Source organism: Eschrichtius robustus, chromosome 2 (assembly GCF_028021215.1).
Source record: "Eschrichtius robustus isolate mEscRob2 chromosome 2, mEscRob2.pri, whole genome shotgun sequence".
NCBI classification, from domain to species: domain Eukaryota; kingdom Metazoa; phylum Chordata; class Mammalia; order Artiodactyla; family Eschrichtiidae; genus Eschrichtius; species Eschrichtius robustus.
This window is the reverse complement of record NC_090825.1, coordinates 49,314,167-49,329,858: the sequence shown is the minus strand read 5'-3', so window position 1 is coordinate 49,329,858 and position 15,692 is coordinate 49,314,167.

The window sequence follows — 15,692 nt, the reverse complement described above, 5'->3', positions numbered from 1 at the left end:
ATCACTTAAAAATATACAGTGGTGGGGGAGGAGCTTCAAGATGGCAGAAGAGTAAGACATGGAGATCACCTTCCTCTCCACAAATACATCAGAAATACATCTACATGTGGAACAGCTCCTATAGAACACCTACTGAACGCTGGCAGAAGACCTCACACCTCCCAAAAGGCAAGAAACTCCCCACGTACCTGGGTAGGGCAAAAGAAAAAACAGAGACAAAGAAGAGGGACGGGACCTGCACCAGTGGGAGGGAGCTGTGAAGGAGGAAAGGTTTCCACACACTAGGAAGCCCCTTCACGGGCGGAGACTGCGGGTGGCAGAGAGGGGAAGCTTTGGAGCCACGGAGGAGAGCGCAGCCACAGGGGTGCGGAGGGCAAAGTGGAGAGATTCCCGCACAGAGGATCGGTGCCGAGCAGCACTCACCAGCCCCAGACGCTTGTCTGCTCACCCGCCGGGGCGGGCGGGGGCTGGGAGCTGAGGCTCAGGTTTCGATCGGATCCCAGGGAGAGGACTGGGGTTGGCAGCGCGAACACAGCCTGAAGGGGTTAGCGCACCACAGCTAGCCGGGAGGGAGTCTGGGAAAAAGTCTGCAGCTGCTGAAGAGGCAAGAGATTTTTTCCTTGTTTCTTTGTTTCCTGGTGCGCGAGGAGAGGGGATTCAGAGCGCCGCCTAAACGAGCTCCAGAGAAAGGCGCGAGCCGCGGTTATCAGCGCGGACCCCAGAGACGGGCAAGAGACGCTAAGGCTGCTGCTGCCGCCACCAAGAAGCCTGTGTGCGAGCACAGGTCACTCTCCACACTGCCCCTCCTGGGAGCCGGTGCAGCCCGCCACTGCCAGGCTCCCGTGATCCAGGGACAACTTCCCCGGGAGAACGCACGGTGCGCCTCGGGCTGCTGCAACGTCACGCTGGCCTCTGCCGCCACAGGCTCGCCCCGCATCTGTACCCCTCCCTCCCCCCGGCCTGAGTGAGCCAGAGCCCCCGAATCAGCTGCTCCTTTAACCCCGTCCTGTCTGAGCGAAGAACAGATGCTCTCAGGCGACCTACATGCAGAGGCGGGTCCAAATCCAAAGCTGAACCCCGGGAGCTGTGCAAACAAAGAGAAAGGGAAATCTCTCCCAGCAGCCTCAGAAGCAGCGGATTAAAGCTCCACAGTCAACTTGATGTACACTGCATCTGTGGAATACCAGAATACACAACGAATCATCCCAAATTGAGGAGGTGGACTTTGGGAGCAAAGATATATTTATTTTTCCCTTTTTCTCTTTTTCTGAGTGTGTATGTGTATGCTTCTGTGTGTGATTTTCTCTGTATAGCTTTGCTTTTACCATTTGTCCTAGGTTTCTGTCTGTCCATTTTTGTTATTTTTTTTTTTACATTTCAAAATTTTTTTCGTAATAATTATTTTTTATTTAAATAACATTCTTTTATTTTACTTTATTTTATTTTACCTTCTTTCATTCTTTCTTTCTATTTTTTCTCCCTTTTATTCTGAGCCGAGTGGACGAAAGGCTCTTGGTGCTCCAGCCAGGCATCAGGGCTGTGTCTCTAAGGTGGGAGAGCCAACTTCAGGACACTGGTCCACCAGAGACCTCCTAGTTCCACGTAATATCAAATGGCAAGAATCTCCCAAGAGCTCCATCTCAATGCCAACACCCAGCTCCACTCAATGACCAGCAAGCTACAGTGCTGGACACCCTATGCCAAACAACTAGCAAGCCAGGAACACAACCCCACCCATTAGCAGAGAGGCTGCCTAAAATCATAATAAGGCCACAGACACCCCAAAACACACCACCAGATGTGGACCTGCCCACCAGAAAGACAAGATCCAACCTCATCCACCAGAACACAGGCACTAGTCCCCTCCACCAGGAAGCCTACACAACCCACTGAACCAACCTTAGCCACTGGGGACAGACACCAAAAACAATAGGAACTACGAACCTGCAGCCTGTGAAACAGAGACCACAAACACAGTAAGTTAAGCAAAATGAGAAGACAGAGAAACACACAGCAGATGAAGGAGCAAGGTAAAAACCCACCAGACCTAACAAATGAAGAGGAAATAGGCAGTCTACCTGAAAAAGAATTCAGAATAATAATAGTAAAGATGATCCAAAATCTTGGAAACAGAATAGAGAAAATACAAGAAACATTTGACAAGTACCTACAAGAACTAAAGAGCAAACCAACAATGATGACCAACACAGTGAATGAAATTTAAAATTCTCTAGAAGGGATCAATGGCAGAATAACTGAGGCAGAAGAACGGATAAGTGACCTGGAAGATAAAATAGTGGAAATAACTACTGCAGAGTAGAATAAAGAAAAAAGAATGAAAAGAACTGAGGACAGTCTCAGAGACTTCTGGGACAACATTGACACACCAACATTCGAAATATAGGGGTCCCAGAAGAAGAAGAGAAAAAGAAAGGGACTGAGAAAATATTTGAAGAGATTAGAGTTGAAAACTTCCCTAATATGGGAAAGGAAATAATTAATCAAGTCCAGGAAGCACAGAGAGTGCCATACAGGATAAATCAAAGGAGGAACACGCCAAGACACATATTAATCAAACTATCAAAAGTTAAATACAAAGAAAAAATATTAAAAGCAGTGAGGGAAAAACAACAAATAAGACACAAGGGAATCCCCATAAGGTTAACAGCTGATCTTTCAGTAGAAACTCTGCAAGCCAGAAGGGAGTGGCAGGACATATTTAAAGTGATGAAGGAGAAAAACCTACAACCAAGATTACACTACCCAGCAAGGATCTCATTCAGATTTGATGGAGAAATTAAAACCTTTACAGACAAGCAAAAGCTGAGAGAGTTCAGCACCACAAACCCAGCTTTACAACAAATGCTAAAGGAACTTCTCTAGGCAGGAAACACAAGAGAAGGAAAAGAACTACAATAACAAACCCAAAACAATTAAGAAAATGGGAATAGGACGATACATATCAATAATTACCTTAAATGTAAGTGGATTAAATGCTCCCACCAAAAGACACAGACTGGCTGTATGGATACAAAAACAAGACCCGCATACATGCTGTCTACAAGAGATCCACTTCAGACCTAGAGACACATACAGACTGAAAGTGAGGGGATGGAAAAAGATATTCCATGCAAATGGAAATCAAAAGAAAGCTGGAGTAGCAATTCTCATATCAGACAAAATAGACTTTAAAATAAAGACTATTACAAGAGACAAAGAAGGACACTATATAATGATCAAGGGATCGATCCAAGAGGAAGGTATAACAATTGTAAATATTTATGCACCCAACATAGGAGCACCTCAATACATAAGGCAAATGCTATCAGCCATAAAATGGGAAATAAACAGTAACAAAATCATACTAGGGGACTTTAACACCCCACTTTCACCAATGGACAGATCATCCAAAATGAAAATAAATAAGGAAACACAAGCTTTAAATGATACATTAAACAAGATGGACTTAATTGATATTTATAGGACATTCCACCTAAAAACAACAGAATACACATTTTTCTCAAGTGCTCATGGAACATTCTCCAGGATAGATCATATCTTGGGTCACAAATCAAGCCTTGGTAAATTTAAGAAAATTGAAATTGTATCAAGTATCTTTTCCGACCACAACGCTATGAGAGTAGATATCAATTACAGGAAAAGATCTGTAAAAAATACAAACACATGGAGGCTACACAATACACTACTTAATAACGAAGTGATCACTGAAGAAATCAAAGGGGAAATCAAAAAATACCTAGAAACAAATGACAATGGAGACACGATGACCCAAAACCTATGGGATGCAGCAAAAGCAGTTCTAAGAGGGAAGTTTATAGCAATACAAGCCTACCTCAAGAAACAGGAAACATCTCGAATGAACAACCTAACCTTGCACCTAAAGCAATTAGAGAAAAAAGAGCAAAAAAACCCCAAAGCTAGCAGAAGGAAAGAAATCATAAAGATCAGATCAGAAATAAATGGAAAAGAAATGAAGGAAACAATAGCAAAAATCAATGAAACTAAAAGCTGGTTCTTTGAGAAGATAAACAAAATTGATAAACCATTAGCCAGACTCATCAAGAGAAAAAGGGAGAAGACTCAAATCAATAGAATTAGAAATGGAAAAGGAGAAGTAACCACTGACACTGCAGAAATACAAACGATCATGAGAGATTACTACAAGCAACTCTATGCCAATAAAATGGACAACCTGGAAGAAATGGACAGATTCTTAGAAATGCACAACCTGCCGAGACTGAACCAGGAAGAAATAGAAAATATGAACAGACCAATCACAAGCACTGAAATTGAAACTGTGATTAAAAATCTTCCAACAAACAAAAGCCCAGGACCAGATGGCTTCACAGGCGAATTCTATCAAACATTTAGAGAAGAGCTAACACCTATCCTTCTCAAAATCTTCCAAAATATAGCAGAGGGAGGAACACTCCCAAACTCATTCTACGAGGCCAACATCACCCTGAAACCAAAACCAGACAAAGATGTCACAAAGAAAGAAAATTACAGGCCAATATCACTGATGAACATAGATGCAAATATCCTCAACAAAATACTAGCAAACAGAATGAACAGCACATTAAAAGGATCATATACCATGATCAAGTGGGGTTAATCCCAGGAATGCAAGGATTCTTTAATATACACAAATCAATCAATGTGATAAACCGTATTAACAAACTGAAGGAGAAAAACCATATGATCATCTCAATAGATGCAGAATAAGCTTTCAACAAAATTCAACACCCACTTATGATAAAAACCCTCCAGAAAGTAGGCATAGAGGGAACTTACCTCAACATAATAAAGGTCATATATGACAAACCCACAGTCAACATCGTTCTCAATGGTGAAAAACTGAAACCATTTCCTCTAAGATCAGGAACAAGACAGGGTTGTCCACTCTCACCACTATCATTCAACATAGCTTTGGAAGTTTTAGCCACAAAAATCAGAGAAGAAAAAGAAATAAAGGAATCCAAATCAGAAAAAAGAAGTAAAACTGTCACTGTTTGCAGATGACATGGTACTATACATAGAGAATCCTAAAGACACTACCAGAAAACTACCAGAGCTAATCAATGAATTTGGTAAAGTTGCAGGATACAAAATTAATATCCAGAAATCTCTTGCATTCCTATATACTAATGATGAAAAATCTGAAAGAGAAATTAAGGAAACACTCCCATTTACCACTGCAACAAAAAGAATAAAATACGTAGGAATAAACCTACCTAAAGAGACAAAAGACCTGTATGCAGAAAACTATAAGACACTGATGAAAGAAATTAAAGATGATACAAACAGATGGAGAGATATACCATATTCTTGGATTGGAAGAATCAACACTGTGAAAATGACTATACTACCTAAAGCAATGTACTGATTCAATGCAATCCTATCAAATTACCAATGGCATTTTTCAGAGAAACTGAACAAAAAATTTCACAGTTTTCATGGAACACAAAAGAAGTCAAATAGCCAGAGCAATCTTGAGAAATAAAAACGGAGCTGGAGGAATCAAGTTCCTGGATTTCAGACTATACCACAATGCTACAGTAATCAAGACAGTATTGTACTGGCACAAAAACAGAAATATAGATCAATGGAACAGGATAGAAAGCCCAGAGATAAACCCACGCACATATGGTAACCTTATTTTTGATAAAGGGGGCAAGAATATACAATGGAGAAAAGACAGCCTCTTCAATAAGTGGTGCTGGGAAAACAGGACAGATACATGTGAAAGAATGAAATTGGAACATTCCCTAACACCACACCAAAAATAAACTCAAAATGGATTAAGGACCTAAATGTAAGGCCAGACACTATCAAACTCTTAGAGGAAAACATAGGCAGCACACTCTATGACATAAATCACAGCAAGATCCTTTTTGACCCACCTCCTAGAGAAAGGGAAATAGAAACAAAAATAAACAAATGGGACCTAATGAAACTTAAAAGCTTTTGCACAGCAAAGGAAACCATAAACAAGATGAAAACACAACCCTTAGATTGGGAGAAAATATTTGCAAATGAAGCAACTGACAAAGGATTAATCTCCAAAATATGGAAGCAGCTCATGCAGCTCAATATCAAAAAAACAAACAACCCAATCCAATCCAAAAATGGGCACAAGACCTAAATAGACATTTCTCCAAAGAAGATATACAGATGGCCAACAGACACATGAAAGAATGCTCAACATCACTGAGCATTAGAGAAATGCAAACCAAAACTTCAGTGAGGTATCACCTCACGCCAGTCAGAATGGCCATCGTAAAAAGTCTACAAACAATAAACGCTGGAGAGTGTTTGGAGAAAAGGGAACCCTCTTGCACTGTTGGTGGGAATGTAAATTGATACAGCCACTATGGAGAACAGTATGGGGGTTCCTTAAAAAACTAAAAATAGAACTATCATATGACCCAGCAATCACACTACTGGACATATACCCTGAGAAAACCATAATTCAAAAATTGTCATGTACCACAATGTTCACTGCAGCTCTATTTACAACAGCCAGGACGTGGAAGCAACCTAAGTGTCCATCGACAGATGAATGGGTAAAGAAGATGCAGCACATATATACAATGGAATATTAGCCATAAAAAGAAACGAAATTGAGTTATTTTTAGTGAGGTGGATAGATCTAGAGTCTGTCATACAGAGTGAAGTAAATCAGAAATAGAAAAACAAATACTGTATGCTATCACATACATATGGAATCTTAAAAAAAGAAAGAAAAGTTTCTGAGGAACCTAGGTGCAGGACAGGAATAATGATGCAGACGTGGAGAGTGGACTTGAGGACACAGCGAGGGGGAGGTGTGGGCTGGGACGAGGTGAGAGAGTGGCATGGGCATATATACACTACCAATTGTAGAATGTATGGCTGGTGGGAAGCAGCCGCATATCACAGGGAGAACAGCTCGGTGCTTTGTGACTACCTAGAGGGGTGGGATAGGGAGGGTGGGTGGGAGACGCAAGAGGGAGGGGATATGGGGTATGCTTATACGTATGGCTGATTCACTTTGTTATATAGTAGAAGCTAACGCACCATTGTAGAGCAATTATCCTCCAATAAAGATGTTGGAAAAAAGAAAGAAAGAAAGAAAAGAGGCTTTTCTTTCACTTCTGTAAGCCTCCATTTCCCCATCTCCAAAGTGGAGATAATCACAGTACCTACCTCATAGGATTTTGTTGAGATTGAGGAACGTAATGCATTTGAAATGTGATTATAGCATCCAGCATATAGCTGGTAGTGAATAATAGCTAGCTATGTATTTGTTTATTTATTTAATTGCTATTAATGGTTTTATTCATCATTTAAACATCCTGGAAAGGAGCGCACATGAAAAAGTCAAACCTCTGAACTCAACGGTAAGTAGCAACGGTTTTGCAACACACACACACACACACACACACACACACACACCCCCTTGGTGAAACCATTCATTGCTATAATCACCTTAATGGAATCTATCATAAAGGGTAAGTGACCTTAAGCAGAAAAGTGACGTTATTGGCGGGCTGAAGGAATATCTAATAAATCCCAAGGACAGAAAGTAAAAGCAAGCTTCCAGAAAACTAGTATGAGGAACGAGGAAGTCAGAAATTTCCTGTCTCTCAGGAACCACATGGTCTTTCAACTCTGCCTCTTTCTCCTCTCTCCCTATCTGTCCCTGCCCCCACTATGCTTTCTCAGTTTCTTCATTCAGGCATCCAGCAGAGACTAGCATCTCTGAATCCAATTCCAAATTTCCAGGAAGAAGAATCTGATTGGGCCATTTTGTCCATCCCTGACACAATGTTCTCTGATGGGAGAGAAAGGAGGACAAGTACAGGATTTACTACCCACTCATCAGGATGTGAGGGAGCAGACTCCCTTTTCAGAAGGAGATGTAGGAATTAAGATTAAATGACTGATGAAAGAAACTACTAGACTCTCTGGTACAGACTCTTGGCAAAGAAAACCATTACCAATTTGGTTCAAGTCAGCAAAATGAACCACATGTCCAACTCAGAGCTGAAGAGCTTTAATCAAAATTGGTACCTTTTTCAAAGAAATAAAAATAAATCTGTTCATTGAATGTACATACAACTAGCAGCCTCATTTATGTTCTCATTTGAACAGATGTAGGGCAACAGATATCTACACACGCACACATACACACACACAAATAAATTATGAATAATGCTGGCTAATGACCAACGCAGGGAAGAAAATTACCAACAAGTAAATTGATTTGATGTTTACATTTTACTCTCAAAATAGATTAATTGGATTATTCAAGCCTTGCATTTCATAGGAGGAAGCCAATTTCAACATATATTTCATGTAGACCCATAATAAATCCTCTGCACTTTATAGGTGACAGGATCCTTACAGTAAATGTGTCTCTAAACCATCTCATTACTCAACTGAAGAGAATCCTAGAAAATAACTTCTTGGTTTCAGAACTTTTGAGAACCTGTTCTGAGAGGTGGGTCCCAGTATTTGCCAAACTACTAATTCTAGTTGTTTCTTAGGCACAATCTCTTCACTATTTTAATAAAATGCTGTCTATTTCTTTGGTCTCTGAAACAAACCATTTGATTCTGAGTTATAAAATGAGCGTGGGCAGAAACAATTTCTCATCAGATAAAACCTTGATGCTAAATGACATCATTCAGGGCCACATCCTAGCTTGTTACTTCTCACTTTGTTTTTAACAACTTAGTACAACATTTGGATAAAATTGTATTATATGCTAAATTGTGCCCTCCCCTAAATTTACATGTTGAATACCTTAGAATGTAAGTGTATTTGGAGAGAGGGCCTTTAGAGAAGTAATTAAGTTAAAAACGAGGCTCTTAGGGTGGGTCCTCATCCAATCTGACTAGTGTCCTTAAGTGAAGAGGAAATTTGAGCATCAGGGGCCCGTGCACACAAAGGAAAAATCATGTGAGGACATGGAAAGAAGACAGCTACCTGCAAGCCAAGGAGAGAGGCCTCAGAACATATAAATTCTGCTGACGCCTTGATCTTGGACTTCTAATCTCCAGGACAATGAAAAAATAAACTTCTGTTGTTTAAGCCACCTGGTCTGTGGTATTTTGCTACGACAGTCCTAGCAAACTAACATAATTGGACGCACGTTTTGTTTATCAAAAAATAGAAACACATCAACACAATTCAATAAATATTTACCTATTAGCTGCCTCAAATACTTTGCGGAATGAGGCAAAGAATCAGGAAATAAATTACTGAGAGCCTACCGCAAGCCCAGCTCTCGGCAGATGATAGAACACAGAGATGAATGTTGGAGTCATCGTAGCTATCAGGCACTCAGAGTCTAGCAAGGGAGTAAAACTAATGGCTTCTGTGCCAAACAGAGGTGCATGTAAGGTAACTCCTTTGAGGAGATGAGTGTGTGTTTCCACTGGGCTGGAAGAACAGTAGTGAAGAAGAGACACGAGGCAACAATAAGTCACGGTTCAGGGGGAAAAAAGCAATCTTCTTATTTCTGATGTTTTAAAATTATGTGTGAGTGCAAGCAGTCTTAAACTGCAGATAAAACCCTCATTTACTTCTCAGAAAGAGTAGTTCAACATCAACTAACTAAATAAAAATGGGATAGACATTTGCTAACAATTAAATTAAAAATACTAAGTATCCACACTGAATAGTTCCACCTAAGTCTCCTTTTATATCCAATTTATCCTGTTAGCTCTTCATGATATAATCCTCTCTCAAACTAGATATTTTCCAAGGACCACACAGCCAAGGATCTTTCAAAACACATCCTAATGGTCAAACTAGCCATTTTATAATATTTGAACTTTTATTATTTTTACTCCCGAACTATGTGCTTCACATTAAGATGAAGTATAATTACACTTTTAATCATATATTTGTCCAACATTATGAGCCAATCCATGAATTCAAGAGAGTGTAAACATCTAAGGAAAACATCACCGCTATTTTCAGCCATCCTCATATTTTCCAAAAACCTCATCTCCAGAGAAATGGAGTAGCCCTGGTCTGTTCAAGCATTCAAGTCCAGCTCTGGGGCTCCCACAGAAGTCAGTGATCTGCCTCACGTCTGGCACCTGAAGAATAAGGCACTTGCTTTAACCAAAAGAATAGAATACCTGTAGTATAAGAACTTGTTCCAGAATCCAATCCATAAATTGACCATCCCCTGTTCTTGCCAAAAGCATATTAAAGCAAATTGTATTTGAAAGAGATTCTATTGAACATATTATCTAAATTCTAAACCTGAAGTCACTTAAAGTTATTAGAAAAAAAATCCCCAACCATCTCACTGATTCCTTTCCAGAAATGATCCAATACTTATAGTCTAAATATTTTGCTTTGACACAAGAAATCACAGTTTATAATACGTGTCTTTCACAAAATTATATTTTGAATATGCTGTCCCTTATGGTACTCAATAGCCATTATGTATAAGGAGTTTTGCAATCTACATAATAAATTCCCCTTTTCATATTGTGCAGAACAAGAAAAGTAAGGCTGTGTTTCCTGCCTCTTCTTCTGCTCATCCTGTTAAAATAGGAGTTTTCCTAGGTTAGGTCCTACCTCTCTTCTCTCATTACATCCTCTCAACCGCAGTGGCTTTATCAAGTTCCCGATTGTCCTCTCTATGCCAGTGACCCCAAACCTCTCCAACCACCACCAGCCCCAACTCTCAAACTAGCACGGTCCAACAGAGCTTTCTGTGATGATGCAAGTGTTCTAATCTATGCTGTCCAACATGGTCATTACTAGTCTCATGTCACTACTGAGCACGTAAGTTAAATTTAAATATTTTGGCTAGTGGCTACCATATCGGACAGCACAGCTCTAGGCTTCCATTTGTACTTGACCCCATGCCTGCCAGCACTTCAAAACTAATGTGCCCAATTCAAGATCTTCAGTTTCTGCCCCCAAATAGCTCCTCCCCTTCATTTGCTTATTCCTGTTAATTGTGCCACCATTCTCTTGTTCGCTCAGACTATAAGGGTAAAGCTATTTTTGACACCCACTTTTCCCCATATCCAGATTGCTTACTATACCGTCACACCTCTGATCAAGGAATAAAAATTCATTTAAGAAAATAATTAATTTTTAGCATAAATGTGTACAGCAACATATTCATGCATTTTAATTGGTATTTTAATTATGCTTTTCCCTCCTGGAAACATTAGCTGGTATTCAATATTGCATCCATGTAAGGTGAATTACATAGTGTGTATTGATCAGAGGGGGAATTTCAAATGAGAAATCTGTGATATACAGGGGGAGAGGAAAAAGTGTCAAAGTTGGGCAGTAGAAATAATATGAGCTAAATTATTTAACTCAAGAGAAACTGTAGACGGTAGATATAGAAGGAGTAAAGAAAGAAGCAGAGGAGAAGGACAGGAAAGAGAGACAGCGAACAGAATTCTTCTGGCTGGTAAGACAAGGAAGGCCTTACTGGAGGTTTAACAAAATAGAGTTAAGATCTCAGTGAAGGTTGAAACTATGCAGGCCACTCCTGGCTGCTCTGGGGTAGTGACTTGCACCTTTCGATAACTACTTTGTAATGAAGAAAACACAGATACTTGGTAATTGGAGGAGGAACTACAGTTGGTCTAGAGCAACACTATCTAATAAAAATATAATGCAAGCTACTTGTGCAGTTTTAAATTTTCTGGTAGACTCATATAAAAAGTAAAAAAAGAGAGAGAAATTCATTTTTTAATTATTTTATTTAATCCAATATGTCTAAAATATCATTTCAATATGAAGTCACTATTTTTTAAGTTATATATGAGATAATTTACCTGTTTTTGTATAAGTGTTTGAAATCTGGTCTGTATTTAACATTTAGAGTGCAGGTCAATTTGGACACTACATTTTCATCAGAAATAAATACTTGATATGTATTTAGATTCCATAAAATTAACAGTTGGAAAAGTACATTCACATAGATACCGTGTGGTTCTAAACATTCATGTTTCCAAATCTGAATTATCAGTTTTAAATTAATTAAAATCAAATAAAATGCAAACTTTTGTTCCTCAGTCACACTCAACACATTTCAAGTGTCCAAGAGCCACACGTAATTAGTGGCTACTCCATTAGACAACAAAAGCTTAGAGCTTACACCACTTTAAGAAAAAGCCCTGGAGGATTTTGTCAGAAAGTTTTGCTGTAGACAAAGGCTGCATGATAAAGGAAAGATTTGGAGTTACGTATAAAACAAGAGTTAGTTTGAGCATGCACAGCAGAGAGACCTTTGGATATTGCAAACCTGCTTTTTCTCACCAACTGACTCTTTTCCAGGCCAGCAGGTGATAAATCATGTGGTTAGAGAGTCACATTGTCTCACTGCTCTCTACACTCTGACCTCACTGAAAGGAACACTGACCCGGGAAATAGAAGCAGCTCCCCTCTCGCAAACTACTCCACCATATAAAGTAAGGTAACGGAGGTTAAGCAAGGAGACAAGAAAATGAGGAATATGCACATGCTTGGGTTGTAAGTCCAAAAAGTTATTGGGTAATTTTTTTTGCATTTAACCATCATATTGCTGTCCAATTGGAAGAAATATATCCTATTATAAAAAATGACATATCAGTATCAATAATCTTCACAAATTCAAAGATTCATAGTAACTGAAAATAGTAGCCTGTCAGCTACCAAAGGACAAGAATTTTTTGTCTGTTTTATTCACTGCTCTATCTCCAGAACCTAAAAACTAGGTCCATAATAGGAGATGAGCAATTATTTGTTCAGCAAACAAATTAATAAACAGTTCAATGGCTTCTCACGCAATAACCCCAAAGCAACAATACCACAGAGTGGTGTTCTAAATCTGCCATTCAGTCATTTTTTTCAACAAACATTTAATGTATTCACTATGTGTCAATCACTCTATTAGATGCTGTGTGTATAGAAATAATAAACACAATAAGGACTGAATAAAAAGGAGAAATATCTTTATGAAGAACTCTATTTCACAATAATAAAAAAAAATCTTCACATCAATTAAAAGATCCACTTGACTAATAGTGGTTTTATTTTCCTCAAAATTATATCAAATATTAAATTCCAACTTAATCAGAGGCCACTAGATTTCACCTAACACTTAAAACCTTACACAACCTCCATCAACAGAAATAAACATTCCCCTTACAAAAAAGTACTATGAATTTGACTCCATCTGGTTTTATTTATCATACCCTAATTAGGCACTTCATTTAAGTTCTCTTTCCAAGTTCATGTGGGAGTTTTCCTATCATTTCCTGCTTAGCTCAAGTGATTTTTTTTTTCCTATATTGAGGCTTTTCAGACCAAGCTAATCATGGGCACACTTCCAAAATGTATAAGAATTAGAGAAAGGAGTTGATTGCTTAATTCTTGCCTCTGACTTGAAGCTTGTGTTAATTAGCTAAAGCCAGAGGCCTCAGCATGCTCTCCAGAGCCCTGTGATCCACTGATTAGCAATGACAAGGCCATCTGGCCTTCCCACAGCACATTGGAGAAAGTGTCTTTTGGCATAAAAATCAGGGATGCCTGTAATTTAGAATGAGTCAGTGCTGCCACCACTTCTGAAAGAGATGACGTCTGACTGCAATACAAGTCCTATCCCAAAGGCAGCTGTGTCTGTGCACACTAATACCTCCCTCTCCCCATCTGCATAGCCTTTTATAACCTACCTTTAGCAATCCCATTCTTCAACACTCCCCTTTTGATTATGTTTCTTTCTCCTTACTACACCTAAGCTGACAAACCTTGATTTGAGGCTGGTATGTACTTTCTGATTGGTGTCCAAATAGCTACTAATTAAGGGGATGCCAAATTTGAGACAGTAAAGGAGTTGGAACAGTCAGAGGGATGGCTGGGGGAGCCAGCATTTGGCACGTGGGTGAACCAAAGCGAGGGGGACTAGCTCTGTCCTGCTCCTTCCTCATCCATGCGGCCCGGCCCACAAACTGAAGAAGAAAGGGAACACAAGGATGATGAACATTCCAGTGGGAGAGATTGGTTAGGTGCCCACTGGTTTATCTTGATGGAATCAGCAACACACACTCACTGAGACACTGAAGAGAGCCAGCACTTTGGGCTTCTCCAAGCCGATGATTTTCAGCCAGTGTTTCCAGGGTAGTTTTATTCCACAAAAACCAAATAACAATATAACCCTCAGTCATTAGACCATGTGTCCTACTTGTGGATTAGAATAAATGGTCACCAGAATGTTGCCTAAGGATCTCTGGGTCCAGGAGCATTGTCCTTGTAAGCCCCACTTATTTCCCAAGGCCATCACTAGACTGAGAATTGATGAAAATAAAAGACAATAAAAGTGAAAACAGAACTTCCCTGGAGAAAAATCCATTTGATGGTGAAGCTTCACAGATTATTCCTTCGTCATCTCATGGATGAGATGTTCAGTGCAGGCAGGCAAAACACTGAAACAGCTGAATGGGTGAGCATTGTATGCTTGATTCACTAAATATTCACATTGGTAAATATACCATATCAGTTGTAATTTGCATCAAGCCTCCCTTTGGATCTCAGGGTATTGCCTTTCATGTATATTCACTGTGAGTCTCACAAGACTGACGTTCCCAGTGAATTATGTGGGCTTTATATTGTATTAACGTAAAAATTTGCCTTTTTAGTGTGCCCAGATTTCTTAACGACAGTGGGCTTCTCGATGCTGAGTATTTTGATTGAGTGCTTTTGTAAAGTTAGTGTTTTAAATTGAACTAAAAATTCTCCTTGTAGTTAAATGGTCTGGACAGGGCTAAGAAGACCGCAAATACCCATAGACTCTTCCTCTTTGGTCTTTTTGTGAACTGAACAGTCTCAGATGGTCCAACACAGGCATTCTATACCCGCATAGGTGAGAACAGACACAAAGACATAAGAATCCCTTATTCTGATAGAAAGAACTCTCCACCTTATGTTACAAACTACATCCCACCAAGCTGGAAAAATTTCAGTATTCCAAGGAACCAGGATTAAAATTCACACTGGCAGCCACATTTATCACTCTTGATTATAAAATTGCATCAGGTTTAACTGTCATGTATCTGTCAAGGTTCTATGCAAATTCGGATATTCTCCCAATGCTGTACATGTCATCTGTGATTTCTTATATTCAGTTTGGCAACCTTCTATTCTCTGCAGGAATTCCTCTAAGTGTACCAGTATCCATTCTGAATATTACATTACTCCCTCAGGTCTTACACTGTTAAATAAGAAAATAAAGAGGAGATGATTAAATTGTTATTTTATAGCTCCTCTCTTATAAGGAACCCAAGGCTCTGAACAAATATTTAGCCTGAATTTTAAAAAAAAAGGAGAGGAGCTTCAAGATGACAGAAGAGTAAGACATGGAGATCACCTTCCTCCCCACAAATACATCAGAAATACATCTACATGTGGAACAACTCCTACAGAACACCTACTGAATGCTGGCAGAAGACCTCACACCTCCCAAAAGGCAAGAAACTCTCCACGTACCTGGGTAGGGCAAAAGAAAAAAAAAAAAAACAGAGACAAAAGAATAGGGACGGGACCTGCACCAGTGGGAGGGCGCTGTGAAGGAGGAAAGGTTTCCACACACTAGGAAGCCCCTTCGCGGGTGGAGACAGGGGTGGCGGGGTGGGGGGGAGCTTCGGAGCCACGGAGGAGAG